We start from the raw sequence: 27,491 nt of genomic DNA, 5'->3' as shown, positions 1-27,491 counted from the left end.
AACTCAGAACCTTGCACTTGCGAGGCAGGTGTGGTGCCACTGTGCTAAATCCCTGGCTCCTGGATTCATTTTTTCAAACAGTTATTTAATATTCATTATATGCTATGCAATGTGCTAAGCAATTCACATGAATAATTCCCTTTAATCTTATCAAAAACCTACAGATAAAGAAACTGAAATTTAGAGATGTTAAGTAATTTGCCCACGGGCATGACTCTGGTAACTGGTAGAACTGGGATTCATTTATAAGCAGTCTATCTCCGGGACTCCTGGGCTTGGTCATTTCTCTATACTGCCTTTCCATAAGTCTTTATAATGACGGTACCATATTCAATGTTTGGATATAATATGATTCATGTAAATACTTCCCTATTTTTAGACATCTGTATTGCTTCTTTGGCCATTAGGTAAATATTGCTGTAGTGAGATACATATATATATATATATATATATATATATATACACAAATATATATATATACACAAATATATATACACAAATATATATTTCTTATACATAAGTTTTTTACTTCTCTGATTATTTCTTGGCCCTTTATATATATCTTTTGGAGAAATGTCTATTTAGATGCTTTGTCCATTTTAAAACTGGTAAACATGTCTGTTTATTATTGAGTTGTAAAAGTTCTTTATATATTTCACATTTAAGTCTATTATCAACTATACAGGTTGCAAATATTTTCTTCCATCTATGAATCGTCTTTGTACTTTCTTAATAATGTTCCTTGAAGTAGTTATAAGATTTTTATAATTTTTTATCTGACTTTTAGAACTTTGATCCACTTTGGGTTAATTTTTGCATGTAGTTTTAGGCAGGAAGGTCAGGTTCATTTTTTTGCATATGAATTTAGTATCATTTGTTGAAAAGACTTCTCTTTCTTTATTGAAGGGTCTTAGCATTCTCATCTAAAACCAATTTGCCATTGCTACATGGGTTTATTTCTGGGCTCTCCATTCTATCTCATTCTTTACCCTCTGCCAGTACTACATCATCTTCATTATTGTTATTTGTAATAAGCTTTAAAATCATAAAGGGTGCCTACCCAGGAACACACACACACACGCACACACACACACAAAGTGACCCCTTCAACTCTGTTTTTCTTTTCTTCAAGATCATTTTTTGGCTATTTTGGATTTTGATCACTTGCATTTTCCAGTGAATTTCAGGATCAGCTTGTCAATTTCTACAAAGAAGTCAGCTGCTATTATGATAGGTGTGGTTTTGAATCACACCTATCAGATTATTTTGGTAAAATATTGCCATCCTAACAATATTAAGTTTTCCAATCCATGAACATAGACTATTTTTCTTATTAGGTCACCCTACTGTTGTTTTATTGTTCTTAGAGTATAAATTTTATAATTTTGGGGTAATTTATTCTTAAATATTTTATTCTTTTTAATGTTAATGTAAATGGAATTTTTTCTTAATTTCTCTTTTGGACTGCTTATTGCAAGTATACAGAAGTACTTATTGATGTACATTTTTCATAGATGGCCTTTATCAGATTGGATTCTCTTCTTAGTTCATTGCTCTTTATCATAAACGGGTAAAATGTTTTAACATGCATCTAATGAGATGATCATAAAGCTTTATTTTTATTCTAATAATATATTAATTTTTTTTCAAACATTAAACCAACCTTGGATTCCTGCAATAAACCCACTTGGTTGTGGAATATAATTCTTTTTATATATTGTTGGGCTCAGTTTGATAATACTCTGTTTAAAAATTTTGTGTTTATACTACTAAGAGATACTAGTCTGGAGTTTCCTTTTTCTCTAATATCTTTCTCTGGTTTTGCTATCAGGGCAATACTGGCCTCACAGAATAAATTGGGAAATATCACCTTTTCTTCTAATTTTTGGAAGAACTCAGAAAGAATTTCTGTTAGTTCTTTCTGAATTGGTAGATTTCTTTCATGAAGCCATTTGATTACTTCTTTAGATTATCTATCTGGAAGTAGAATTATTGGGTCAAAGACCCACATATTTGCAAGATCCTTTACACATAATGCTAAATCACCTTCCCAAGGGGGAGGAGGGTGCCATTTCATGGTCCCAGAAGCAATGCATAAGCTGTTGTATAGTTTTCTTCACAGCAGGATCTCAATAAACGTGTGTTAAATGAATTTGCTTAATGACTTGTTTAGTGTTTTTCTTAATGACTGAAAAACAACATTCAGTAGTATGTCAATGAAATAACTATTCTCAGTCTCAGTATTCATACTTTAGAATAAAAGGTTATATCTATTACTTAGTGTAGTTAAAATTTTATGGGTTTTCTATGTTAACTTCAGGTAACTCTCAACCACAATGACTATTATATTTCCAGGTCCAGCGTGTTTTAGTCTTCAGTGAATGGTTATCGTCCACGCCTGCCTAATGTAGTTTGGAGTCTTTTCACCTATAGTGTAGCTTTTCTTGGGCACAAACTAGCTTAGTTTGTTTTGCTGTTGCAATTATCAAAAAGTAATAGGCCATGGATTTAGCTCAGTGGTTCTGCCGCCTGCCTCGAAAGCACAAGGTCCCGAGTTCGATCCTCGGTACTAAAAAAAAAAAAAGTAATGAAGTACTTATGATTTTAATCATTAAGAATACTAATAAAAATACTTGGTAGATTCGTGTATCATGGTTGTCATAAATAAAATATTTTCATCCCAGGCCTTCTCAAGTATTCTGATTCATTTCTCATATTGATGAATTCATGCATCCATTACTATTTAATTTTAATCTTGATTATATACTAAGAATTTGCTGATGAACTGAAATACTTGATATACACATAAAACGTGGACCCTATTTATAGAATGTAGCAAATCTGAGTTCGGTATTTTGTCTATTGACCTTAGAGTTCCTTCTCCTCCTGTGTACTGTCTTGGCCAAGGAAGGCCCCTCTCTTGATGAAAGGCCTTGCAACTTGTCCCCTGATGTCCACTTAGAAATAAAGTTCGTGTGAAGCCTGCCAGATCCAGGGCAGTGTTCTTGTTCTTTGTTCTTTGTTTTAGTGGTAGGGAGAACACCTCATCACAATGCAAGATATATTCCTTACAAGTTGATTCCAGTGCAGATTTAGGCAACCAGTTAAATATATTCTTAAGTCACTCTTATTTCAGATTATATTACTTAAAATGGCATTCCAAGCACTAGTTAGGGTATCTTGCTTCATTACATTTGAACATATTATTTTCCTTCTTTTCTTTTATTGCCTTTCACTTTGGTGTTGTTTATTGCCCTGCTGGCTCACTCCTTTCTCTCTTTAAGAGTTTGCTGGATTTGTATCTGATCTTATCTTCCATGTCACCGCCTTACCATCTCTTGCAAACTGATTTAATATTCACGGTGACATTATCTCTTGTGAGTGAATTCACATCCAACTTAGAGCAAGATGTGGTACAAATTTTTCAAGAAACACTGCCAGTCTAAGGGGTACAAAAGGTAAAATTCTGGACTTATTTGTTCTTGTGATTAGTTCCTTACCTATTTTATCCCATTCCTGTGGTGTGTGTGTATTTTAAAGTCCCTTAGATTTTATAGGAATTTATTAGACATATACAAGTTTCCCCTCACTTTGTTGTTTTTCAATTTTAGAACCGGGGTAAAATGATTTCATATTTATTTTGAAGCCTAACCATTTCCGAAGCCCATGGCTCCGTCTTTCTCTCACTGAAGAGTTCACTGGCAACAGGAGCCTGAGACTTCACATCACAGGAAGGTTCCAAGTGCATTACAGAAGTGCTCAGAGTGTAGCACTTCCCATTTCCTAGCTAAGTTGTTTTGGTTGGAAGAAAGAGAAACTAGCTGCTCAAGCAGTAAATGGAATTTACTGGAAAGATGTGGGAATATCTCAGGAAACCCAAAGGCAGCTGGTTGCCAGGGACCGAAAGCCGAGCCTGGAGGACCACCCAGCCCTTCAGCAGCTGTGTCTGCTCCCCGTCCCTAACTCTGCTTCTTTGCCCTTCCCTGGGTCAGTGTGTCTGGCTGCCTGGGGACTGGTAGGAGAGGCTTACACAGTGCTTCTGAATTCACTCCATCTCATTCCTGTTCCAAATCTCTGTGAATGTAATTAAGTGTCCAAGATGGCATCACAGTTCATCCACAGTGCAGCCATCTGTGACAGTAACAGAGCTCCTGAGGGTGTGGCTAGACCAGGGTAGTTCTCAGTGAAAGGTGTCCTGTGAGCTAGATACATACCCATTCAATGTGTTTTCTGGGCTGTGTAGGGACTGTTTCTTGAATTATGGAAAATTACTATTTAACAGACAATGAGCTGTATCTGGTCTCCTTCAGATGTGTGTATAAGGTCAGAGCTTCATCAGTATGATGGTGTTTGTTCTCCTAATTGCCTTTCATCTGTCACGTTCACACTTACCCACATGGTCTCTTGAGTCCATCCTTTTACACATTATATTCCCCTTCTAGATATAAGAGAAATCGTAAATCATTTGCAAAATTTTCTGATTCATTCATTTCTGAATAGTGATAAGTAGAAGGAATGGAACTGCCCTAGTGAGACTCAGTTTCATGCTCTTCAAAGTTGATCTGGGTATTATTTCTCCACTAAGCATCCTTAATGTTCTCAATAATACCAGCTGTTGTGATTTTCTTACTAACATGGTCTTTAGTGAGTTGCACTCTCTGGCTTGTTACAGCGCATCTGTGTGACAATGGAAAATTTTATATAACTGAAATTGGGTACAAATTTTGAGATAATGCTTCTGAATATGTATCTGTTTAGAATCAGGTGATAGGGCTGGGGATTTAGCTCAGCGGTTCCATTGCCTGCCTCGCAAACACAAGGACCCGAGTTCGATCCCTGGTACCAAAAAAGAAAGAAAGATAGAATCAGGTAATAACAATGTTCTATCTGTCCATGTAATATGTTGCTAGAACAATGTTTCATATTCACCTTTATCAATCTTTCATTAATTGAGACATTACAATGAACATAGCACTCTTTGGGCTAAAAAGAGGTGGAAAACTGTTCCATAAATAAATAGTCAGGTTTTTTCTTTTCTGGAACTGGAGATTTAACCTGGGGCAGAGATGGTGAACCTTTTAGAGCTTTCAATGATGCAAACAGCATCACTGTGGCACACATGCCATAAGTGAGCTACCACTTGCCTAGGGCCTCACATGTGCCAGGCAAGCACTCTGCCACTGAGCTATCTCCCTGTCTCTGGCCCCACTCCTGAGCTCTTGAACAGGGGTGTGTGTTTGTGTGTGTGTGTGTGTGTGTGTGTGTGTGTGTGTGATATGGAAAGCAGTACAGAGACTTCTCTTGCTTTGGTGTGAGGGCACTCCTGGAATGGGGGAAGCAGCAACACATAGATAGCTTACACATTTCCCAAAGTAGAAAGAAAGCTTAACAAAGGCACTGCTTTCTCTATCCCAAGCCTAGGACAGTGCCAGGCCGATAGTAGAGTCCAAGAGACATTTGTGGAGTGAATGCACTACCCAGTAGTAGTGGTGAACAATGCTTTCCCCTTCCAAGTGCTAACTGAAGGCTCAATGGCAGCCCCTCAGCTGGCAATATCGTGCAAGGCATTGAGGCTTACTTTACCCTTCTTAAAGTAACAGTTGTTAAATGCCATCCTCCTAGGAAGTCTCTTGACTGTATTAAGCCTGTAACAATGAGTGTTTGGGCACTTTACTAACTCGTTTCTCAAATGTGACACTTCCTTGCTGGGCCCAGGCATCAGAGAGCGTAGCCTCTGTCCATGCAGTCCTGTGACCAGGCCACACTAGAGATGCCGGAAATGTGCTGCAAGAGCCTTGGAAGGGCCTGTCTGAAAGGTGCCACAGGGGCTCTGTGCTCTGCATATGTAAGTGCGAAGTGGCTCAGTGGTTTCCCTGCAGGAACAGCTGTATTGTTTTAAATTGTCTATTTTAATAGGCCTGAATAAAATACTCTTCGGTTTTATTTGATCCGCATCCCCTAGTGGGATTTCTCTCTGCCTTCTTTTCACCACTGCGACAGTTTCCTAGTTAGATGTTTAGCTCTTTCGACAGGGTCTCTTGACCATCAACGGCAGTGACTGTTTCTCTGTCTACTGACATTCAATCCTAGTAATCCTTGACCTATAGGATCATTTGCAAAAAAGGATTGGGTTTTCGGAATCCGGGATAAATGAAAGAAATTCCATGAAATAGCAAACAACAATAACAACAAAATCAAGCCCAGGTTTGGTTTAATGGGCTAAACAAATCTGGGTTGATTTCTTTTTTCAGATATTCATTGTAGCGATCATAGGCATCCAGGATTAACTCTGGTCTAACCACATCAACCCTCACGATGTGGACAATTTAACAAACATAGGGGCCATCTCAGAATGACCTCTGGTGGGACAATTTTCTGCCTCAAGTATTTGGATGATAGAGTATGATATAATGAAACCAATCAGAGAGTGGAGGCAGATGTGAGTTTTAGTAGTAGCTCTACTGCTGCATGACTATGTGTCCTTTGTCAAATCATCTGAAATCATGAACAAGTTAGACAAAGGCACAGGCCTGCTTCTAGTTCTCAAAACACCTTTGGCTTGACACATATGTTGTACCGTAACCCTGAAGTTACCACCGGCCCGACATACAAAAAACTTGGGTTACAACCAGAATTTTAGTTTTAACCTATGACCAAAGTCTTGAGTTACAACCCAGATGCCAGATGCTTGTGCTTTCAGACAGTCTCAGATACAGAGTTAACCTTATAGAGTTCTGGAAGGAACATGACAACAACCTTTCCTGTGTGGGGTTAACTGAGAAATCCTCAGTGTCTAAGGACACTTAGATCTCCCTGGAAGAAAGTGTGGCCTAAAATTATACAGGAGAGACTTTGAAGGCAATTGACCAATTTGAGTAACAACTAACCCTTGGGAACGAATTGAGTTTGTAAGTCAAGGGTCCACTCTATTTGTTTTTCAAAGTAGATCTTCTGTCTGCTCTGCATAGCCTTATATAGATGTACTTCTTTACATGTACATCATATATGAACATATATGTTATGTATACATATAACATATGTGTTCCTTTACTTAGTATTTAAGATGACTGTACTAAAGAATTAATTCCTGTGATTTACGTTGTCACTGGAACCCAGTTAGGAAATGGATAGGGATGAAGAGGTAAGCTGTGTAAAACCCACTGGTGGATGAACTGTATTTTCTGCAAATATGTTATCCATACTGTGCTTTTGTATTCACACAGAAGGTCTCCTCTTGGAGCAACAAAGCCAGAAAGAAGATTGTGGAATCAGCAGAATCCTAGAACCAGCCCCTTTCTGCTACTTTCTCTGCAGATCTTTCCTCTAGTGCTCAAGACCCTCAAACTGCTTTTCTTTGCAGTCAGTTGTCCCCACCCCACCAGCCAGGCCTAAAATTCTCAGTGTAGGCCTTGCTCCAGTGTCTCCAAAACAAATTGGATGGCAGTAAGAAAAGTGTATTCAAAATCCATCCTGCTCCTGGGCAGTGCTTTGGCCCCAGACCTAACACTCAGAACTGCAAAGCCTGCAAGACCCGGTGCTCAGGGCCTGTGCACCAAGGGGCCAAACTGAGTCCTGCCTGGCATTTTTGGTGGAACTCTCAGGAAAAAGACATGTCCTCTTCTCTCTGTGATACCAGCAAGCACGAGAGTGTGTCTGGAGCTGCTCTCAGCCATCCTTGCTTCTCCGTGGGACAATGGTTTCATGCATGCTGGAACAGAGCTTTGTATAAAATAGGTGTTTAATGTAAACTGGTTTTCTTAGGGAACCAATGGAAACCAAGTTGGCTGTGGGAGTTGAGGCAGGTTGGTTTTGCCAAAGATTCCCCGCCAGTTCTTAGTCCTGTGATTCGTCGAGTCCCCACATGACTCTCCTGCCTTCCCTACACCCTTAGCATCTCCAGTGTCTCACCTCGGGCCTAATAGAGCTTTGTATAGCTACCCTCAAACTGCAGCAGTGTTTCTGGACACTGAGAATGCTTTTTCATTACTGTCAGTTTCACAATCCCTGTTCGGATAGCCCCTTGAACACAGTCTCTGTTAGCCTTCCTCTGACGATTTCCCAGCCACCTGGTCACCCATCTTTGGCTGTTGTCCCTGCCCTTCAGACCATACATACTGACTCCGTAGCATGTGTTATTTCTCTCTCCCTTCTTGTTCCTGACTCTCTCCTTTTCCTATGCCTTATTCCTCTGAAGCACATTTCTTGCCTTACTCATCTGTGGGTCTCAATTACCTCATTCAGAATTTGAGACACATGTTTTGCATTGTGTCAGAGACTTCTTCCTAGCCCTAACAAGAACATAAAGGCTTTGAGGGCAGGGGGTGTGTGTAACTCATATTTGTGCTCCTCGCATCTACTCAGTGATTATTTGCAGAATGAGTAAAGAACAGTCACAGATCCAGGCCAGCTGAACCCAGGAGTAATGGAAGTAAACCCACATATGCAAAATAACACCTAGGCTTATCTATCTCTTCACTTCAAGGAAGAGTCCATTCTCCTTTGTCCCTTCCTTCAGTCTTCCATACTCTTTCAAGTGGGGAAAAGAAATACAAAAGTCCAGGGGTGGGTGGAGAACAGGGAGGTGTGGCAAATCCCATCTGGATTTCTGGATTTTCTTCTGGCTGTTTCTGGCTCATTTCACTACTTTCTCCAGCATTCTTTCCTTCCTGGCCTCCAGTATCCTTTCTACAGTTGGATTCCTGCATTCGGGTGTGGCCCTTTGGCTGATGCCCTGGTTTTAGCCACCCATCTCCACGTTCCCTGTCCTTCAGCTTCATCACATGACCATGTGTGAGGTGTCCTCTCCACAGGTCACAGAGTCCCAAGGGACTCTACCCTGTCTTGCTCAGCTTGTCTGACTCCCACCCCGAAGAGAGAAAGGATCTATCAAAACCCTAATTTCCCTTTGTGAAACCTCAGCTCTCCCAAGTAACATTCGGACTTGGTGAGTTGTCTGAGTTTTATGAGTGGGATACAGGCAGTGGTTTCTCTGGCAGTGCTGGTGGAAGAGGGGTTAACTTTGCTAAGTGTATTGGCATGTTGTAAATTTGTGTGAGTCCGTAGGAACCATCAGTTAGCCCAGCAACATTGGGTCATTTGTCTGGAGCACAGCTGAAGGGGTTAATTTAAAACAGCTGCACCCAATCCTGTGCTTGTACACTTCCTTCTTGCAGGGCACAGGAATGATCCAAAAGAAAGAGGAAGCCATTCATAGAGACTGGAGTTCTCTAGAAGCTGAAATAAGTGTGACTAGGGTCTGGACACCCTGAAAAAAACAGTGAAAGTTGAAATTATAAGTTTCTTTCCTATGTGTTAAAAATTTCAATAAGTTATTTTTCATTTAATTGTGATACTAGCACTATCCAGGACATCTACCCTTTAAAATTTTAAGTGTATAATATAGCATTATTAACTATTTGTGTAATGACTTATAGCAGATGTCTAGAGCTTATTGATATTACTTACCTGAGTATTTTGGAGTACTAGGGATTGAACTAAGGACTGCTCTACCACTGAGCTACATTCTCCACCCTGTTTATTTTAAATTTTGAGACAGAATCTAACTAAGTTGCCCAGACTGGTCTTGTACGTGAGACCCTCCTGCCTTAGTTTCCCAAGTACTTGAATAATAAGTATATGCCACCACACCTAGCTACTTAACTAAATTGTGCCTGTTAATTGGAAACTCCCCATTTCCCATCTCTTCAGCCTCTGGTAATCACTATTCCAGTCTTTAGCTTTATGAATTTGACTACTTGAGATGTTTCATAAGGGGAATAATATAGTACAGTATTTGTCTTTTTGTGTCTGACTTATTTCACTAGCATAATGTCCTCAGGGTCCACCTATGCTGCCGCATGTTGCAGAATTTCCTTCTTCTTTTAGACTGAATAGTAAGTATTCTGTTGTAGCATATATTACACTTTTCTCTATTCGTCACCTGTGGATGGATATTGAGTTTGTTTCTGCATCTTAGCTGCTGTAAATAATGTTGCAATGGAACATAAATGTGCTATTATCTCTTCAAAATCCTGATGTTAATTATTTTGGGTACATGCTGGTAGTGGGACTTCTGTAGTTCTATTTTTAGTGTTTTGGAGAGCTGGACTACTGTCTTCCATCATGTATGCACCATTTTGTATTTCCATCAACAGTATGCAAGGCTTTAATTTCTCTACATCCTTACCAATGGTTGGTTGTCTTTTGTGCTTTCTTTGTCTGCTGTATAAGAACCATCCTAACAGGTGTAAAGTGATAGCTCACTGTGGTTTTGATTTGCATTTTCATTACAATTAGTAATGTTGAAAATTTTTTCACATGCCTGTTAGCCATTTGTATGTTTTCATTTGAGAAATGTCTAAGTAATTATTCCCATTTTCTTTCTTTCTTTCTTTCTTTCTTTCTTTCTTTCTTTCTTTCTTTTTGGTACTGGAGATCAAACTTGAACTTATCCCATTTTCTAATCAGATTATTAGTCTTTGTGTTATTTAGATTTACGGGTTCCTTATATCTTTTATATATTTCTCCCTTATTAGAGGTATGGTGTGCAAATATTTCCTCCCATTCTATAGGTTGCTTTTTCAGTCTTTTGATTGTTTTCTTAGTTGTGCTGAAGTTTCTTAGTTTGATGAAGTGCCATGAGTTTATTTTTAGTTTTGTTATTTGTGTTTTGTTGTCATATCCATCACATCATTGCCAAGACCAATACTATAAAGCTTTTTTCCTACATTTTCTACTAGGAGTTTCATGGTTTTGGGTCTTATGTTTAAATCTTTAATCCTGCTTGAGTTGATTTTTGTATTGATTTTCATGTGGATATCCACTTTCCCAATACCATTCGTTGAAGAGACTATCTTTTACCATTGTGTATTCTTGGCTGTTGTCAAAGATCATTTGGCAATGTATACATGTATTTACAGTATTTCTGTACCCTATTTCTTTACATTCTTCAGTATAAATGTATGCATCTATTACTTCTATAAGTAGAAAATAGTGAGTTTAGTAATTGCAATTCTTTTATGCCAATATATCAGGTTATAAATCTATCAAATTATAAATTCTGTCAGCTTTTTTTTTTTTTTGTACAGGGGATTGAACTCAGGACCTCGAGCTTGCCAGGCAGGCGCTGTGCTGCTAAGCTAAATCCCTGGCCCTCTGTCAGATTTTTAATGAGAGGATATAGAGCAAATTTTCTAGTTTGGTATTAGAGAAGAATGGAGCATCCATGCAAAGATAAATGGAGACTCTTTTCAAGGGAGAATTGAGACACCTACAGTTACCTTAATTATTCATGACCTTTCTAATAGTAGATGATTCATTAGGGTGCTCTACAGAAATCTGTTCCTTGGAATCAAGTCTTCTAGTTCCTTGCTGCTCCAAGTGTGGTGCCTAGACCAGTAGCTTTGGCACCATCTGGAAGCTGGTTAGAAATGCAGTGTCTCAGTCCGACCCAGACCTACCGAGCCAGAATCTGCATTTCAGCAAGGTCTCCAGGTTAAAGCTTGAGAAGTCCCATTCTAACGCACCTAAATGATGTGATTTCTCTGTGTCCATTTTCACCGCCTTCCAGAATAGTAGACTCAGCTGGTCACACTGGCGAGCTGCCCACTCCACAGCATTCACCCACCTCCCTTTACCCGAGTGAGACTACATTTTAGCCAAAGGGTGGACTGGAGGAATGAAGGGAGCTATCTACAAGTCTTGCATTTATCTAGGTCATTGCAGGGACTGAGATGGGGAGAACCATGCTGACCACCGTAAGGGGGAGGAAAAGCTGAGGATGCAGAGCTGCTCCCAGCCCAGGACTGCCCACCGGCCTCTGGGCTGCTACTGAAAAGAGGGCTGAACATCTTTCTAGCTCAGTCACTGTAAACAGGGTTATATGTAGCTAAGCAGCTCTGTATGTTCCCGGACAGACTAGGGTTAACAGACAGGTGAGCAGTTGGACAGTCTTCTTAGAATTAAATGTTCAGCTCCTTAATAGTGCTTTGCATCTGCTTGTGCTGCCTACATTGAAATGAGCATAAAATGATTAAACAGCAGACTCCTAGTGGGGGTAGAAATAGAGCTCAGAAATTAACCAGAGAATAATTGCTTTTTGATTAATGGGCAAAGAGTATCTGATATAATTCTTACCCAGACATGGGTTACTTTCCAGAGCTGATCATAAACAAACTTCCATCTAGCCGAGACCAGGAAGAGTTTTTGGGATGCCGTGAGAGGGTGTTCTGTGTGACACATTCTGTAATTCACATGATCTCCAAGACATAAATCGCCAACATGCAAATCAGGATAGGGCTAAAACCAAACATTTTCACTTTATGAAGTTTATTTTAAAAATATGAATATTTAGTAACAGTCAGAGATTTCACAGTAATTCATGGTTCTACTGTGTTACAAAGAAATAACCAGATCCATGTGGGATTTGGAACATTTTGAGACACAGAGCTATTGAACTACTTGGAACCAGAATGACAAAATAAAAACTTATACCAAATCAAAGATGGAGAGAGACACTTTCTTAATAATTCTTTGCTAAAAGTTTTATTAATGCCTTAGTGTAGAGTTGCAAGAGCTGAAATATAAGACACATAATATTAGATACATAATTATTATAGTCTTACATGTATTTTGTACTATTGTTTTAATGTTTAGGGATGATATTGAAAACAGGCAGACCCACTAAATAGTACCCCTTACTGGTTGGGGTGTAAGCAAGTATCAGTCCTATTTGTTTGGAGCACAAAACTCACTTGTTTCTACTGGAAGTGCCCACCAAAGTTGGAGCCAGAAAGTACTGAAAAGGGATTTCTAACTGTAATTCACCCTCTTTCTTATGCTGAATACATGAGACAACTTACTCCTTCTAAAATGCCTGACTTTAATCTTTTCTCTGATGGGTCACCTTCCTATTTAAAATTTCTCATTCTTTCTCATTGTCAGGCTTCCTTAATAGTGCACTGAACTTTTTGAGGTTGGGGGAATAACTCATCTTTTTCACTCTAATAGGTGATTTTATTCCTTTTTTCTAGGTTACCACATATGAAGATGAGATCAGTTTATGGCTAAAACAGATTGAACATTATTTTTAATTCTTATAACTTAATATCCTTGTCTAAAATCAGAATCAGTCCTTTATTATTGCTTAATCTCTAATTTGAGGGCAATTTTTATCCTGTCTTTGGAACTGATGGGTAAGACACTACAACAATAACAATTAACCTCTGTATCACATGTCACAGTTTCTACAATGCTTGTCACTACCTTCCCTTTGGGTCCTCATACTTACCCTGTGAGAGAAGTATTATTATTATTATTAGCTCTTTAGCATCATCATCATCATCAACATCATCTCTTTTTTGTAAATTGGATCTTTAAATAGGGGATTTTCTCAAGACACAATCATAGAAATTCAAACTGAGGTGGTTTTATCTCAATCCCAAACTCTTTCCATTATTGTGGTTAATATGATCAAGATCATTACTACTATCATCATGGCAGTAATCTGATCTTGCATTTCTTTCCATGTCCCAAAGAGGGCTAATACACCATCTCATTTGAAAGAACCACGTGGTCTCATTATAAGGGTCCTTATGGTCCTTTATCAATCTCCAATTCATCATGGTTTAAACAAATAGAGTATGTTCCTCACATAAAAGCCCGGATGTAGGAGTGTTTTGGCACTGGTCAGTGCCCCACTGGTGTCAGGGGCTGAGGTCATGTCACTGGGGCTTCCGCCCACAGTGTGTAATGACCCAACAGCCTAAAGCAATGTGTCATGATGCACGATTGCAAGCTGGTAACCAAGATGAAACTTTTCTGCCCTTAGGCTTTCCCTTATCAAGGAAGCTACTTAGCTTTTTCCTTCTTTTTACCTCATCTGATCTCAACTTCCTCATCTCGACTTGCTTTTCCTATGCTACACACTGGACCCACCTTCCTCGAGGTAAAGGAATCTCCTCCCAGGAACTAAACATAACCTGGGTCCCACTAAGGGTCTTTCTGCACCTACGAACCCAGCAGAGCCTGGAATCTAGCCCCTGTGGCCCACATATCAAGCTGTGTGTCCCAGCTGTGTGGGTTGAGAGGAAGGGCTAGTGTTTTGCAGTTTTTCTGCTTATTGGGTTGCATTTTCACAAATCTGAGAAAGGGCCAGAACCAGCCAGAAGTGCCCTGGCTTGTCAGTGAAGAAGACAGTGGTGGAGTTGGGTATAAAAGGAGATCGGCCACTGGAAGTTATTAATAGTCCCATTTTAAAGATGAAGAAATCAAAGTACAGGGAAATAAAATAATTTCCAAGATTACACAGCTACTAACTCACAAAGTAGATCTTCCATATTAACTTTGTTGGGCTCTGAGGATCAGAGTCCCCTCACTATTCTAACCATCATTCTTAAAACCTGATATTAGTCCTGAAAATTGACCCAAATCCACAACCAGAAAGCTATATGAAATTAATTCTTTGAGGAACTAGATTCCTGACAATAAAAACTGAAAAAAAAAAAAGATCAAGCTTCAGAAATGATCAGGTTTAGGGGCTCTACAATGTCATTAGCTATAGGTAGGGCAAAGGATACTGAATAGTATGCATACTGTTAAACCTTCTTAGTGCCTTTTCACCTTTCCTGAATTACAAGGAGCGTCATCCTGTCTGAAGAATTAGTAACTCTAACTTGAACTGCCAAGTCTACCAACAATTTCCTTCGCGACAATCTGTATTCACTTACCTCTAGTTTTTCCTTTGGCTAATAATTTATGACAGTTGGAGCTTGCCATTTTATGAACCAAGGGTGAAATTATTAAATTTTATTGTTTGTGATTCCTTCCTTAAGTTATATTCCTATAATTGCAATCTTACTACATTCCCCAACCTCTATTTTGGATTTATTACTAGTCTTCCTACTGCCTTTTTAGATCTCAGAAGTAAACTTCAAATATTTACAAATCTCAATTTCATGTTTTCCATTTCATAAATCTGTGGGCAAATTCAGTGCTGGAGACAGAGAGTAATAAATCTGGATATTTATGTATTGTGTCAGCAGGCACTGCACAAACTGCATAGCTTGGTCAGTGCGCCTCAGTCTTGACCTGTAACACTGGTTCTAGTCTAATCCTAGGCTCATATTAACAGTATCGTTATAAAACATCTGGTGACTTGTATACACAAAACCCTTCCCACATTCCTTCAGTCTTAATTTGTAATCAGACAAGTTTAGTGGGCACGTGTTCTCCATGTTACCAGAGGAAGGTGCATCAGTGGTGTTTACACAGTTTATTATACTTATCTGGGATGTAGGAACACAGTGAAGATCCACTCTAGTTTTAAGGTTATGACCAAACCTACAAGTGATACAAAAAACTGTTATTTTTAAAGATCTCGCACACTAGTCTATTTATGGTGCTTCAGAACAGGATATAAAGCAGTTCTAGAAGAAAGTATATTGGAATTTAAAAAATTTTTTTACAGTGAAGGTCTTTCTTAAATGTGACACAAAATCCAGAAGCCATAAAAAAAGGCTGCTAAAATTGACCATATAAAAATTTAATGTTGGGCTGGGTGTGTAGCTCAGTGGCAGAGACTTGCCTAGAATGAATGAAGCCTTGGATTTGATCCCCAGCACTGAAAAAACATTGACATTTATATGATGATGCCCCCACAATCAAAGACAAATGATAAACTGAGAACAAATGAGTGCATCCTACATAACAAAGGTTTATTTCTAAACATGCAAAAACATCTTATAAATGAATATGAGAAAGATGAAGGATTCAGTTATAAAAATAGATCAAGAACATGCCTAGGAATTTTATAGAAAGATTAATACAAATGCTGGAAGAGAAAAAATGGAAGAAAACAGGTTTAACATCATTTATAATTCAATAAAGGGGAATCAAAACAACAAAATTTATTTATCAACTATTAGATTGGAAAATTTTACCAGCTTTTGATATATGCAGTTTTGGCAAGGGTGTGAATAATAAACCCTTTCATCCATTGTGGGTGAGTGCATAAACTGGGGAAAACATTTTAAAGGGTGATTTGTTGGAATCTATAAAAATGTAAAATACACTAGTGTCCTTTGACTTGGCAACTCCACTAGTAAAAACTCTACTGTGCTTGCCCTGTATACAAATATATATGAATGCTCATTTTAGCATAGTTTGTACTTGCCAAAACTATAAGTATCTTTCCTGCCCATAGTTAAGGCACTGACTGCTTGAATGATGAAATATCTCACAATGGAAAGTAGGAATTTGTGTCGCCATTAAACAGATCGTTAACTCCATATGACCAGGAGCAGAGAGCATTCTCTTTAATCTCTCATTACCTGTATATATGTCATTTGAGTTCTTATGGGTACAAAATTGTGAAACAAAATAAAGGGCATTACAACATGAAAATATGTACTAAATAGGGCCGGGGATTTAGCTCAGTGGTTTCGCCGCCCGCTGCGTGAGCGCAAGGACCCGAGTTCAATCCCCAGTACCCCCCCAAAAAATGTACTAAATAAATGGCCATTCCAGTATCCCTCTTTGCCATCATAATTGCTCAAATCATACATGTAATATTTGCCTGATAATCTATTTTTTTTGTTGTTTTTTGGGGTTTTTTTGGTACCAGGGATCGAACTCATGTCCTTGTGCTTGTGCAGCAGGTGGCAAAACCACTGAGCTAAATCTCTGGCCCTTGCCTGATAATCTTAAGTGAATCAGTAGGTAAGGTAAAAAATTTACATTTATGTATGTTTGTGTATATGTAGAACATTCCTGTGGGACGCACAAAGAACTATTGATAGACAGTAACTCTGGAGAGAGGACTATCAAGGATTTCAGGTTAGGCAAAGGAGATGCTTAAATTTCACAGTTATTTTCTTATATAATTGTTTGATCATTTAGTGTGAGCATATATTAATTTTATTTATACCTTATGGTAACGGGCATTGAACCAGGGCCTTCACACTGAGCTTTATCCCCATTCTTTTCAAAAATTTTTATTTTGAGACAGAGTCTTGCTAATTCCCTAAATTTCCCAGGCTGAGCTCGAACTTGTGATCCTCCAGCCTGCCAGACCACTAGGATCACAGGCGTGCACCATCATACCCAACAATTTAAAAAAATAAATGCATATTGATTGATTACTTTTGTTGTTGTTGTTTTGAGACAGGGTCTCATTATGCAGTTCAGGATGGCCTCAAACTCGCAGCAGTCCTACCTCCACCTCCCCAGTGCTGGGATTACAGGCCTGCACCATCATGGCTATTTTAAAGATCTAACTATCAAAATTAATTAACACGGATCAGAATAAAATTAAGAATTCTATCAATCTATATTTTCAATCATTGGAGAAGAATATTCTATTATCTAATAAGAAATTTCACAAAGTACTAATAAGAGAGCAAATATTTTGCCAAAAACAATCCAGTAGCTTCAGTGAAAAGTGTTCTTGTTTTGAGGACAGGTTCAACCATCCATGCAAAAGTGTTCTATAAACAGTTAAATTTATAAGGGGTGTGGAGATTCCACAAAATCTAGGATTAGAGGTTCCATTTGACCCAGCTATTCCCCTGCTGGGTATCTTCCCAAAAGAATTAAAAGCATCACACCACAGCAATGTATGTGTACCTGTGTTTATAGTGGCACAGTTTGTAATAGCTGAATCTTGGAAACAACCCAATTGCCCATCAACTGGTGACTGGATCAAGAAGATGTGGCTTTTTTTTTTTTTACAAAATGGAGTACTACTCAGCCATAAAGAATGATAAACTCAAGACATTTATAGCTAAATGGATGCACATTGAGGCAATACTCTTACATGAAATAAGTAGGACACACACGTAAATACTGAATTGTTTCTCTGGTGTGAGAAACTGAAGGTATAAATGAGAACCAAAATGTAAAATAGATAATGTGAAATAGGAAGAAAATGCTCAAAAGGGAAGGGGAACTAGAGGGGGGAGCAGGGGAAAGGAAAGAAGGTAAAGAAAAAAAATTGAAGGTAAGAAGGAAAAAAATGGAAACAAAGCTTATGTAAATAGGGAGGGGTGGAGGAGTTGAAAGGGGGCAAGGGAATGGGGGAAAAATAAGAATCAAAATATATCATGTACAGGTACAAATTCCCAAAATGATTGTGATCATAAAGTATACCTAAAATGTACCAATAAACTAAAAAAAAAAAAAAGAAAATAAATTTATAAGGGACACCATACTCCTATAATTTTTTGTCCCATCTTTCATTTCTGGAATTTTATAAATTAATCACCTAAAACCTCTTAATGTGAAACTATCTCTCTCCCAGAGTCAACTGGGTACATTTTAGAATTTCTTTTCTTTCAAGATACGGAAACTGTTTACGTTGAGCTTGAAGTCAGTGACATAGACTCCATTTTCTGAGAAGATCCTTTGCCTTTCTTGGGAATTTTGTTTTCTGGACACTGGCCTTTTCTTTCTCCTTCCCTTCCCCTCCTGCTTCCAGGACCCAGCCCCAGCCTGAAGAAGTGCACAGTTCGACATGGCTGGTCTTGCCAGCCTCTGAGCCCATAGGTACCTGGACCCCTGCAGCATCCTCATCAACTGCACTGACAGTGCGCGCCCAGAGCTGCAGGTGCCCCTCTCCTCTGCGTGCCAGCTGCTGGAGATAGTATTCATTGAATGCAGGCTAGGTAGTGGGCATGATGCTGAGGACTCTTCAATGTCTGCTCTTGAAATCATTTTCTTTTTACAGATGAGAATATTGCAAAAATAACATGATTTTGATCCAGGAGGAGATAGAATAACTGCAGAAACTAAAAGCACTGCACATTTAATCAATCTGTCAACAAATACCCAGAGTCCAAGCATTTCTCACTACAACACCTGTCATGACCCTGTTCTGTCTTTCACAGAAGAACCTTCACCCAGTCTTCCTCATTCCCTAGTCCCCTGCTTTAAAATCCTTCAGTGTAACCCAGAGGTATCACCCTTCTGCTTCTCTCCTGCCTTAGGGCAAACCAAGGGCTTCAGATGGCCCCTAAAGCCCTCTCTTGTTTGGATTTGACTCTTTGTACCACTCTGAAATCACAGACTACTATGATTTGTCCCGTGGTTCACCTACTTTGACCATACTACTTCTGCAGTTCACAATTTCTGAGTTTTAGCAAACAGATTAATTCTGTTTTTATGGTACACTCAAATAATTTCAGTTTTTGAATTGATAGGGACCAAGTTTGCGGTGTGACTTTGTGTATTCTGTACCCTCTCCCCTGTGTGTAAGCACCAAAGTGTCAGAAACTGTTTTTCTCCTGTTGTTTCTGGTGCCTAGGGCAGTGCCTGGGTATGCAGTATGCGTCAGGAATATTTGTTGGATTTATTAGAGACTCTGTAGAAAAAACCTCCACAGACTTTGGAATCAGACAGAATTAGTTTCAAATTTTTGCTTTATCCAATATTATGTGTATCATTTAATAAGCTTTTCCATTTTCTGAATATCAGTTTCACTATGCAAAATTGGAATAGAGAGAGTGATCATGTGGGTCTTATTTATTTATTTATTTATTTTTAAATTTTTGGTACCGATGATTGAACTCGGGAACTTGAGCTTGAAGGCTGTGGCACCACTGAGCTAAATCCCCAGCCCCACGTGGATCTTTTTAAAGAATCTCTAGTGATATTGATGTCAAGTACCTGGTATAATAAAGTAGATTTCATAAAGCTTAGCTATTTCTAGGTCCTTGTTCCTCTGCCAATTTTCCTTAAAAGAAAAAGAAGGTAAAGGAATATTTAAGGTCAAACTGATGATCACGAAGTCATTTAATGAATGTTTCTTGAACATCTACTATATCGTAGACACTGGAGATATGAAGATGAATGCATTATTATGCATATCCTCAAGGAGCTCATTTCACTCTAATAATTCATTTATTAAACCAAGAGTAATAATATATGCAGAAATGAGAAGCTCTTCCAGACTATGTGAATATTAATCCTGAAGTGACCACTGTGAAAATTATTACCCTAATATTTTAGTTTTTTTTTTCAATCTTGGGTATCTAGCTAAATATTCAGATAAACACAACAAACTAAATCTGTTTAGATTTCATTAATATCCTTAAATTTTGTTTTTTCCCTAAATCATACTATATTAAATTTGTAGTTTTAAAACAAATACTATAAAATAGTAAAAAAAAAAGTTTATTTTAAAGACAGCTGGTTGAGATTTTAATGAAAAATTAATGAAGGATATTTTTAAATGTAGTGAGCAAGGAAAAATTTATCCATTTGAAAAAACCTTTCATTTTTAATTTACTGCTCTGTGTTCATTAAGCAGGGAATGCTTAAGGATCTGTGCACAGTTCAGAAAAGTGAGTATCAATTAAATACAGCACGCACAACAGTTGAATGATCCCTAAATTGTTATTACTATCATTTCAATTATTTATGCTGTAAACTGTGTAATACAACAATAACATTAAAAGATAAATACAGACCTTAGCTCCCTGATGTGCCGCTTCCTCCTCTAGATCATATTTCCAATTAACCAGAACCTGAAATTCCACATCTTATTGAGAAATATTTCACTTGCTTTAGAATCATACCAGCTCCTTCCCCAAGCTCCCTACTGTACTCCATGCCTGATGAAACATTTATTTGAACAAACAAAATACATATGTACAAATAAATACAAATGTCAGGAGCTGACACACAAATGCAAACACACGTCTTCACCCTTCCCCATACTGACAGCATGACAGGCTAAAGAGCATTTTGAATGGAAACTACACATAAGGCTTCTGAAAAGAATGACCAGACAAAAGCCCTGTAATCAATTTAACATCTTTAGGAAATACAATTTTCTTTCAAAGTGTGATAGTTTGATGACTCACAGTGGCAGGACAGGTAACAAAGGAATGGATGCCTGGTAGCTGTGAATGGCAGGAGAGCAACCGAGAGACAGCAGTGCGGCTGTCCTGTCACCTGACCTAACCACACTCGTGAGAGAGAATTAAGAACAAGGTTGTGAATCTCCCTGTCCAGGAATGCTGAGAAACCAATCACTGCCCAACCACTTTGTGGGACCATTAACAGAGCCTCGAACTTCATTTCTGTCCAGACGAAAGAATGAAGAATATAACTTTTCATCTGAAGAATCATCTTAGGATCCCCAAATGGAAAATAAGGGGAGCTGTAAACCTCTTAAACTCCAGTTTGGCAGCTCTAACATGGGGCGTTAAGGTAAGAAGGTTATTTATGGCAAAGAAGAAAGCCAAGAGAAGAATTCCAAAGTGAGAGATGAAAAGACCAAGAGAGGATAGGAGCCCAGTTTGTAATCATCTCTTACTCCATTCAAACACGGAAAGAAACAATTTTAATGAAAAAACCCAGCAAATCAGCTACTGCCAGGAGTGGCGGCACATGCCTGTAATTCCAGTTACTCAGGAGGCTGAGGCAGGAGGATCACTAAGTTTGAGCCCAGCCTGAGCAATTTATTGAGACCCTGTCTCAAAAAACAAAAGAGGGATGGGGATGTAGCTAAGTGCGCTCACAAGTGACTCTAAAGTACTCCTGCCCTTAAAAACTCCTCCCACAGATAATTCAGGCAAAGTTGTATCCCCACCAACATAGCATAATCACCTCAGAATTCTCCTGCACTTTGCAAAATTACCACAGGACATTTTCTCAGGGATCTGGAGGCTGCACCCTGCCTTGGCCCAGCATCAGCATCCTGCCTTTTGCCTTTGAACCAAGATACGTCCCACTGGGCCTCAGACAGTGAGGGTTTGACTTTGGATTTTGGGACTCACTTATTGGGCCAAATCTCCTGCTCTGTTTTCTTTTCTTTCTGTGGGATTTTCCTTCCATGGAGAAAAGTTCTGTGTTCTCTTTTGGAGCAGTATTTTTCCTGGTCCTCTTGGGAAGAGGATAAGAGCTAAGTCCTGGGTTTTTTTGTGTTTCCAGGTCTCCCCTCTTGGAAGAATCCTCCCACAGGCATGGAGGAGAGCTAGAAGGTCTCCTTCCCTGCAGCACAGCCTTTCTCATTGCAGCCTGGCCAGTGCTTTTTTGCTGAGCACAGGCTCTCTAGACCCCAAGCAGAGCAAGCCTGAACTGCTTCGGAGGCAAATGATGGCCATCACCATGTTCAGAGGTCCATTTCCACCTGGGAGGGGACTTGGGGTGACAATGGGCACACTGTGAATAGTCATGGCAAGTCCAGAAAGCTCTTTCTTTCAGTTTGTACCTAAAAGCCACACCGTGGTGTACGTAACCAAGAAATCCCAGGCTGGGAGGAAGGAAGGGAAGAGGGGTAGGAGGAATTGCACCAGCCTGGCCCCCTCCTCCAGGGAGGAGTGGTGGTGAAATCTTGTCCCTGGACTCTACTTAGAGAAAGTTGGAGTCAAAAGAGGTGTTCTCTGTCCCGGTGTCCAGCGTCGGAGCATTTTAATTGGTATCCAAGAGCATGTCCATACAGTTGCCCTTGGCTATCCAACTTTAAGCTTGTCTAGCTTTAAATGTGTCTTCTCTTATAATCTGGGGCCAAATCTCTGGTGATGGAAACTAGCTATCACGTCCTGATGCTCCCCAAAGCAGTGACAACAACTGCTTCACTGGGCAGCTGGCAAGGCAAGAGCTGTTCAAAACATAGGAGAAGAGGGATTTCTGTGCTATAGGAGCAGAGCAGTGTGGTATTTGATCAGTCAGATTTTCCCAGAGAAGTAGAGTAGGTGGTGGGAAAACCATGGGGCTGGAAGCTGGGCAGGGATGGGTCCTGCTTGACTGGCATCTTGAGAACACTCCCCTCTCCAATCCTAGTGGTTCCCAAACTTTTTAAAGGTATAGAATCCTTTTGCAAAGAAACTATTATAAGAAACTTTAATGTATGTAGCAGAGCCAAGAAGAGCGATTCTAGTTGAAGAGGTTTAAGGATATGGAACCCACCATTTTCTCTCGTTCCCCAACGGAGGAGGAGAATAGAGGAAGCTAAGGGGAGGAAGTAACATTAGGGTTCATTTTCGGGCTTTTGAGGATCTTCAGGACAATTTAAAAAGCACTGGATTAGGTGATTGCTAAATTCCCATTTATTCAATAGATCTTATTTAAAAGATCTTCCTTCCAAAGTGATCATACTGATAACTGGTAAATATGGGGGTATAAGGGAATGAAGGAGAAAGGAAAGGAGAGAGAAGTCACCCTTGTAATTTGGATCTCTCAGGGCTGGAGTCCCAAACTGAAGAATGTCTTGGATGTGTCAGCAGTGTTCCACACACTGTCACTGTTTGTCTTGGCCTTTTTTGTCCGTGTGCAGCAGCAGCATAAATGATTGTGCTTCATTTCCTCAGAAACAAGCCTAGGTTGCTTACGTCTCCTACTCTAGTAAGCAACCAGGGAAGAGGGTGGGATGTCATGGCGTTGCCAGGGACAGGCTGACAATAGTACCAAATTAGGAAAAGGACGACTGGGATTCCTGGCCAAACAACCGGCCTCACCGACACTCCGCCAGCAAAATCAGTGGAAGTGTGTGTAATCTTGTATGGAGTAAGATGGTATGTGCTCTGCCAGCAATGCAGGAAGAAGGATAATCAAGCAGGACATGGTTCTCTAATAAGTGTAAAACTAAACATCATCAAAATGCTGCAACACAAAACCAGGGGCTGGAAGTGGTTAGTGTTGTGATTACAGAAAGGGCATCAGTATAGGATGTCATTTCTCCCAAGGATCCAAGAAAATGTCTAGCATTCATTTTTATAAACAAACCCATAGCACACTGGAACTATTTCTTATTTCAAACATATAGTCATGCCACCTTTATTTGGAACATGGGCGAGGGGATTGGAATGGTACGTATCCAGGGCAAGGCTTGGTATTGTATGTTCTCCTTAAAAGAGCAAAATGTAAGGTTCATTTTAAACAAATAAAGGACTATTCAGGTCCAAAGCATTGTTAATCTTTTTCATTAAAAGGCAGAGTCATTATGTTCAAATCCTTCTTTCAAAGATCAGATCCAGATTTTCCTGCTAATGAAACAATGGAGTCATTTCTACAAAAATCAGAGAAAGATACTAGACAAATATAGACAGAGAAGATCATTAAAGACTCAGAGACTCATAGATTCGCGTGGGACACACAAACGCAAATATGGAGGCATGCAGAATGTGCTCTCCACAAGGAAAATACTGGAAGGAAAACTGATATACAAGCCTATGAATAAAAGACAACCTGAATCAAATGTCTCCTCCAGAGGCAGCCACTCCTGCAGCTGCTGCTACACTGTAGGGCATTGTGCGTGCTTGCGAGTGCGAGTGTGTGTGTGTGTGTGTGTGTGTTTCCTTTCAGTTCCTGGCATCAGTTTAAGAACCACAGTTGTGGCTTGTGACTGTGCCTCAGCACGCCGATCCAGGGTCTTGCTGTTTAGAGTAGTTAGACTATTGGAAACAAAAGGTATTTGATCTTCTCACTTCTCTTTAAGCTCAAGCTACCTAAAAGTAACTTTGGCTTTGTGGTCAGAAACACGCTGAACAGTTGGAAATGTCAGTGGAGCTTAAAGTGTCTGGGTACCAGATCATTGTTAGCGACCGTGCTTTCCTGGGAGGTAAAATCTCACAGGCAAGAGGGGGCTTCCACTTCCAGGTCTGTGTTCCTTCTTAAGGGGCTCCACAAGGGTAGGAGGTGGGGAAAGAATATGGAGGGGAGGCTTGTTCTCTCTGTTTCCTCAGCTGTGAGGGAGCCCTGGAGAAGTGGGCAGAAATAGAACATTCCTGCTCATAGAATGTGTCGGGTGGAAGGCAGGAGCAGGGGAGCACGCTGCCAATGCATGTTTTTTGGCATGGGCTAATATTTGTTGATGAAGTTCTAAGCACAAGATGTAGAAATCCCCCAGCTTTTTTGAATGGTCACATGGACTTTCTCGTGTGTACTGATGAAAACTATATTTACCTTGTACCAAAAACCTTTGAGTGTTTCTTGCTTGTAGGGCCACATTCTAGGAGTGAGTGCAAAGTCGTGGAATTAAAGGGGGAAAATCCACTTCACCAGTGACCTCCAGAAGAACTGACTGCTGCATGAATGAAGGAGGCTCACAGGCCATTCTTCATCAATCACTACACAACACAGCATAACTTCCTTGAGGTCCACAGGCTTCCAGGGACATAAGTAGGGATAGGTGAGCTGTCATAGGTTCAATGGCAAACCAGTGGCAGGAAGTTGTATTATCTTTCTAAATGGTATTGTAGTGCTATGGTGTTGATCTTTAACACACAGCCTTGCCTGTAACCATTAAAAATCAGATGTGGGACAAGAGGAATGCATTGGTGGATCAGTTTCAGAGAAAGTTAGCCATCTGTGGCACTAAGCATCTATAAGCATCCATCAAATAAGCTTTCAAACCAAGGAAAAACACTGCTTTCCTTGTACATCCTGTAGCTTTGGAATGATCCCACTAACTGCACCCCTAGCTTCCTGCTCCGTTCTATATAGACATTCTCATACCAAAACTCATCTTGCCCTTGTTGGGTGAAAACTGTGCCTCCTCATCAAACTGCTGTGCAAAGATGATTTTCTGTTTGGATTGGACAGGCCTGGTTCTGACAGGAAACAGATGGCATATTCAATTTAGGTGACTTGAGGAAAGTTTAATAAAAGACTGTTTGCAAAAGAGTCTGCAGATTTTAAGAAACCACAAGAGATAGTGCAGGGTCCCAGAGCTATTAACACCTGGGCAAACACCTCTGGCCTAAACAGCAAGGGGAGGGTGAGGGGCTATCAGAACCTGCCAGGCGGGGGACTGCTCAGGGACCACCCAGCAGGACACAGCCTCAGGGAGATACTGTGAGCAGGTTCCGCCCTCCTCCTCCTCAGGTCCTGCAGGTGCTCCTGTTGGCCAAACCCAGCAGGAGACCAGTGGTCAACTGGGACCAACATTTCAGCCCTGAGGCCTGCCTTGGGAAGCAGGGTGAGCTGGAGAGGCTGGAAGTGGAGCTGTGGGGGTCAGTGATTGCTCTTCAGCATGTGTCCATCTGAGTTCAAACCCTCCTTCTTTCCAATTAGCTGTTACCCTTGGGTATGTTATGGGATTTTTCTTAGCTGTCCTTCTGAGGAGAATGTTCTGCTCCACCATCCCAGCCCAGTCTCCATTCCCTCTCCAATGAAAGGGGATTGTTCCTGTCACGGTTTTCATAAACAGGAAGACTTTAAAATGACATTCACATTTGTACTTCTTACCCAAATGTTTTAACTCCGTGTACATTTATATACATTTTAATGCTTAATTATTTCACATTTGTTATTTTTTGAGACCACAAATTCTTCAGCAGCTTTACTGAAACACAACTGGAATGAAATAAACTGCCCATACTTAAAGTGAAAAAATTTAAGCTTTGACATGTTATGTAGATACCCATGACACTATCCCACATCACGATAATAAACATGCCTGTCATTACAGTCCCTCCTCTGCTTCACCGTGCCTCTTCATCCACAGCTCTACTTTCCATCACCATACACTAGATTGCATTTATCAGAGCTTTATATAATCAGAACCACATATACTCTTTTTTTGGTACTGGGGATCAAACTCGGGACCTTGAACTTGTGACACAGGCAGCGAAACCACTGAGCTAAATCCCTGGCCCATGTATACTCTTTTTAAAATTGTGGTTTCATTCACTCAGCATAATTATTTTGTGAGGCATCCATGTTGTAGCATGTACCAATATTTTCTGCTGTATAAAGCTGAGTAGTTACATTCTATGAATATGCCATCATTTGTTTATCCATTTGTTTATTCAGATATCGATAGATATTGGGTTTATTCTGGTTTTTGACTGTTAGGATAAAGCTGCTCTGAACCTTCATAGGGACATACAGTTTCTCATCTCTTGGGTAAATACCTAGAAGCAGAATGATGACCATATGGTATGCAAATATTAACATAGGAGGAAACTGCCAAGCTGTTTTCCAGAGTGGTTACACCATTGTACGTTTCCAACAGCACTTACAGTAGAGTTATAGTTTCACACAGGCAGTTCCTCAAAAAACTTAAAAAGTCATGATAGGCACGGTAGTGCATGACTTTAATCGCAGCACTTGGGAGGCTGAGGAAGGAGGATCGCCATGAGCTTGAGGCCAGCCTGGGCTACACAGTGAGACCCTGTCTCAAACAAACAAACAACCAAACAAACAAAGACAAAACCTTAAAATTACAATAACTTTATGATGGCATATACCCAAAAGAATTGAAAACAGGAGCTCAAAGAGGCATTTGTATACTCATATTCATTGCAGCATTATTCCCCAAAGTGGAAGCAGCCCATGAGTCCAGCAGTGGATGAATGCATAGCAAATGTGGTGCATATACGCTCTGGGGTACATACACACGCAGTGCTCTCCAGCCTCAGAAAGGAAAGATTTTGATATGTGCTCAAACATGGATGAATCTTGATAAACCAGTCCTAAAAGACAAATACTGTGTTATTTCACTTATATTAGGTACCTAGTGTAGCTGCATTCATATCGACAGAAAGCAG

General features: G+C 39.8%; 1 long non-coding RNA gene across 1 annotated transcript in view; it reads right to left on the bottom strand.

Moving 5' to 3' along the window:
• Window positions 1–537: 537 nt before the first annotated feature.
• The window catches only part of LOC147825902 (uncharacterized), a 40,452-nt gene continuing 13,498 nt past the window's right edge, over window positions 538–27,491 (bottom strand). The window contains exon 3 of the long non-coding RNA XR_015440060.1: window positions 538–27,416. This is a non-coding gene — a long non-coding RNA (uncharacterized LOC147825902). The remainder of the gene's footprint in view (window positions 27,417–27,491) is intronic.

Source organism: Heterocephalus glaber, unplaced genomic scaffold (genome assembly GCF_053883595.1).
Source record: "Heterocephalus glaber isolate CG9 unplaced genomic scaffold, H.glaber_assembly_v1.0 deba00001481, whole genome shotgun sequence".
Lineage (NCBI taxonomy): Eukaryota > Metazoa > Chordata > Mammalia > Rodentia > Bathyergidae > Heterocephalus > Heterocephalus glaber.
Note: the sequence above shows the minus strand (reverse complement) of the source record. Positions and strands in the feature narration are given on the sequence as shown.